The sequence below is a fragment of the Octodon degus genome, unplaced genomic scaffold (assembly GCF_000260255.1).
Source record: "Octodon degus isolate 3935 unplaced genomic scaffold, OctDeg1.0 scaffold00245, whole genome shotgun sequence".
NCBI lineage: Eukaryota > Metazoa > Chordata > Mammalia > Rodentia > Octodontidae > Octodon > Octodon degus.
The window spans coordinates 2,653,070-2,657,514 of NW_004524821.1; the positions used below are offsets into that span (position 1 = coordinate 2,653,070).

The 4,445-nt window shown below is 43.8% G+C and overlaps 1 pseudogene; it reads right to left on the minus strand.

Moving 5' to 3' along the window:
• Window positions 1-4,445, minus strand: part of LOC105740953 — a 32,356-nt pseudogene that overhangs the window by 27,188 nt on the left and 723 nt on the right.

Consider the following 4,445-nt stretch of genomic DNA (forward strand, 5'->3'; position numbering starts at 1 on the left):
GGCGGGGTGGGGGAGGCACTGCGGAGTGGTTGGGGGCGGTCCAAGGGCCTGGGAGAGGGTCCGGCCCACTCTGCGCCTGGGCTGGGACTGGTCCCACCAGCGTGGGTAGCAGGAAGCTCTCTGCACACTCACTGGACCTGGGCTAGGACTGGGTCTGTGGGCTCCCGGAACTCTGCAGAAAATCCTACTGGGAGGGCAGGGTGGGGGAGGCACTGCAGAGTGGTGTAGGGCGGCCCAAGGGGCTGGGAGAGGGTCCGGCCCACGCTGCGCCTGGGCTGGGACTGGTCCCGCCGGCGCAGGGTAGCAGGAAGCTGTCCGCACACTCACCGGACCTGGTCTAGGACTGGGTCTGGAGGGTCTTGGAACTCGGTAGAAAATCCTACTGGGCGGGCGGGGTGGGGGAGGCACTGCAGAGTGGTGTAGGGCGGCCCAAGGGGCTGGGAGAGGGTCCGGACCACGCTGCGCCTGGGCTGGGGCTGGTCCCGCCAGCGCAGGGTAGCAGGAAGCTCTGTGCACACTCACTGGACCTGGGCTAGGACTGGGTCTCTGGGAGTGCTCTTAAAACATTCAGATTGAAATGTCCAACTGCAGTTTCTTCCATCCATATTTCCTTGGTCATAGATATATGGACACAAGCGTATAACTTAAACTAAACTCAAGGGAGCAGGGAAGGGCCATCTCCTTGGGTCCCTGGAAGGAGAATTGGAAGTATTGGTGAATAGTTCTGTTATCTATCATAAATGCAATGGTAGGTCCCCAAGTTAGATTTCTGATTTCAAATGTAGATTACTTTTTGGTCTTTGCCATATATTTTATTTTTCACTAAGCATATTAAGGAAGCTACCCATATTCACACCAGTTTACAGTGTTTAATTAATACCCTGAAAACAATCATGCTCTTATAACATCAGAGGTTAGAATAGACTCAAAGGAACCCAAGATATCTCTTTATTAGGGATAAAGATGGGTTTAAATGTGAAGAGGACTCAGAAGTTCCAGATCTTTTACTCAAATTCTCCTGTTCCTCTTGAGTTTTTGAGAAATACCTATATGGATGACCTGTCATAAACTTGGATAGTATTTATTTTCCACTGGCACAAGCTAGTGGAATCTTATCTAGCACAAGCTCTAGCTTCATGCCTGGAGGTTTTCAACTTCTGTACCAGTCCAAATCCATATCTTGAGCTGTATTGTGTTACTATACACTCTTGTTGGGGTTGGGGACCATGCCCAGTATGCTGTGTGATGAGAAAAGCAATGTGACCAGAATTACTAGGCTTACAGGCAGAGGAGACATCACAATTCATTGGCTGGACAGAGAGATAAACAGTGGCATATACACACAAGAAATTCCTCAACCACCAAATATGACACCATAAAAATCTGAGTACATGGTCCACCAGATCTGTAATGTGAGGATAAGGATCTGTTCAGAGAGATAAGTTGTATCTTCCATCCTCTTATATGTTGTTTGTAAGAATATGGAGGACCCTGGATGAGTGGGGTTCATGACTCACTAAAAGTTTGAGCTGCTTCTGTTCTAGCTCAGATGAGTCTACTGTTTAGAATGATTGCAAATCCAACATTACTTAATTCTTTTATGTGTCAGGTCTAAATGCCGAGGTTATTTTATTAAACCTTACAATATTATAGATGGGTGCTATGGACATCCTTTTTTTACTGATAAAGAATGTATGGTTCAAAAAGGTAGACTTTTTGGTCTACTTTTCTCTGTCCCTATTACCTAGGCCAGTGTTTGGCATGTTTTGGGCCTTGGGTGTATATTTGTTGAATAAAAAAGTCCAAAGTTACTGAGCTAGTGAGAGGAGGAGCTAAGAGGAAAACCCATGCAGTCTGAAATCAAGGCTTTCCTTCTGAAGTGTCATATTATAACATAACATTTTGCCTGTGTTTGGTATTTATTAACTATGATGTACAATATTTGCTAACCATTGCACATTTGTTAGTCTCATTCATTGCCTCCTTTCCTATGCTGGGAGACAGATAATGCCCCCTTCCTCCTGTACTTCCTTTGCCCTACAAAGCTGTGTAAAAAGTAAGTTTGCGTTACACCTTGATCGGTTGTTTGATTGCAAAGTAGCTTTCATACCATAGGCAAGGTGGAAGAAAGGCAGCCATAAGATTCAGTAGTGAGTTTTTTCTTCCCCAGGGGTGGTTTTATATCTCCCCCTGCTTATTTCAGACCAAACCCGTGCAGTTCCGCTACTCCACTAGGGGAACCGAGGTGCAAATAAAACACCTCTCCTCCCCTCTTTGATCCCTAGGATCCTTGCTGCAGTCCTCTGAAGGGGTGGGGAAGCTACCTGTAGGACTAGGTTTGGCCTTCTCCTTGCCTTAGAGAAGCCCTTTCAGGGTTTGAAGTGAATTCCAGCCAGTAGGTCCAGGACTGCTCAGTTCTTGGGATCATTACTGCTTCTGCTGGTGCTAACAAAGGGATTTGTCTTAGGAGCAGAAAAGATGGATTTTGAAGGGCTGCCAGCCTGGTGATGAGGCTACTCTAATTTTACAGGAAGCCCTGCAGTCAAGATCTAGTACACAAAAGGCTCTTTCTCTTTCCCTGTCTCCTTCTCCTTTCAAAAATTCCAGGCCTTTCCAAACACTTGATCCTTCATTGGGTGGCCATTTGAAGCTTGCTTTTCCTTTTCTACAGCAAAGGAATAAGAGGTGTGTTTCCTGTAAGGCCATCCCAACTGTGTAGAGACAAGAACAATCTACTTTGACAATCTGACAGGGATGGATGCGTTTGTGAGCTGCCAAATAGTTTTATTTTACCAATATGTTCTAGTCCTACACTGCAGATCCCTTTTCATTGTTTTTAAACATCTTGCAAGCATACTGCAGGCATTTGGGGAACCTCTCAGCTAAGTATGTTCTGTAATGCAGTTTGATATGGTTATTTCTTCTTTCCTGGGATCTCTATTTAAATCACTTGATTTCATTTTTGTTGTAAAATTTTATTTCTTCTAAGATCTCATTTTCCTTGAGAATGAATGATGAGATATTCTCACTAAAACATACTTACTGTTTTAGAACTAAAACAGTAGTTTACTTCTTTAGAACTAAAAGAAGGTGTTTATTTGGTTTTGAGACAGGGTCCGTCTTTGTAATTTAAGCTGTTCTTGAACTCACTGTGTACCTCAGGCTGGCCTCAAATTCGGTGATCCTGCTGCCTCAGCCTCCCAAATGCTGGGATTGTGGGTGTCCACCACAACACCCAGCCAAGAAGTTTTAAAAATACTGGTATAGATACAAAATAGTACTGATAGAGAAGGTTCTGCAGTCCCTTTGCATTGAAGAAACATAGGATTCTGACTGGCATGGAACCCAGGGGGCCCAAATCATGCATCATCCATGACAGTTTCTTTTTGAGATGGGCTCTGCCTACATGGTGTGGCCTGGGTATGGATTTATGACTTTGTCATGATAATTGGTGTCTAGAAATGAATGAGCTTCTAGAGATAATAGTTTCAAAGCATGATGTCAGGTCTCTATAGTGGAAAATAAAAGCCCACACTCCTTTGTTCAGCTCTAGGGTGTACTAGTTGTGATATGAGCATGACTGATTTGATGTTTATAGAAAGCTCTGAGTCTTGCAGCCCAGTGAGGAAGCATTTCATGCTCTGATAGTGATGTCTGCTAGGGGGTAGAGGGTTTGTTATGTGTGCTATGGCTTTGCTATTTTGGACTAAAATTTTCTATGTGTTCATCCCAAACTACTATTCTTGCTTCATTTCTCTTTTTTCTTCTGTGCTTTCTCTATCCTTTGGCACTATTTCCTTTAAAAAAAAAAAAGAAAAGAAACCAGCTGAACTATTTCTCCAAGTGCAATTGCACCCAGAAGCTAAATGTATACAAGCTGCAAAAAACTGAGTTACTCTGTAATGCAAGGGTGGGCCTTTGGCACTTACCCTAGCCCTGATGCTCTGCCTTGGAATCTGGGTCAATGTGCCAGCCACAGCCCACTTGCAGCTCTTCCCTGGACAAGTTGTACACATTCCTGTGCTTTGCTTTGCTGTTCTCTGTTCCCTTCACCTGGATTGATGTCCTGTATATCCTGCAAGATGTCTGGGATCTCTTTTCCCTAAACTCTCCCATCTGCCCTACGGCTGAATGCATTCTGACCAACAATTGTAGCTTTTCTCATGCTCTTTGAGTCACTCATTTCAATTCAGTTTGCCCAGATATGCTATAGATGCTTCTGGGATGGTCTACGGGTAATGAGTAATTTGAAGTCTACTTAGTTAATCCTAGGGTAAATAGTATTTTTTCCATAATTTTATTCAGAAACAAATAGCAATGAGACAGTTTCAAACCAAATTGGTAGGATAGTTTCAATAATTAACACATTGCATACATTCTTCCTAGTGGTTAATTGCTGTACAAGATGCAGACATGATATCCTGGATCTTCTGCTTGACTGGCAA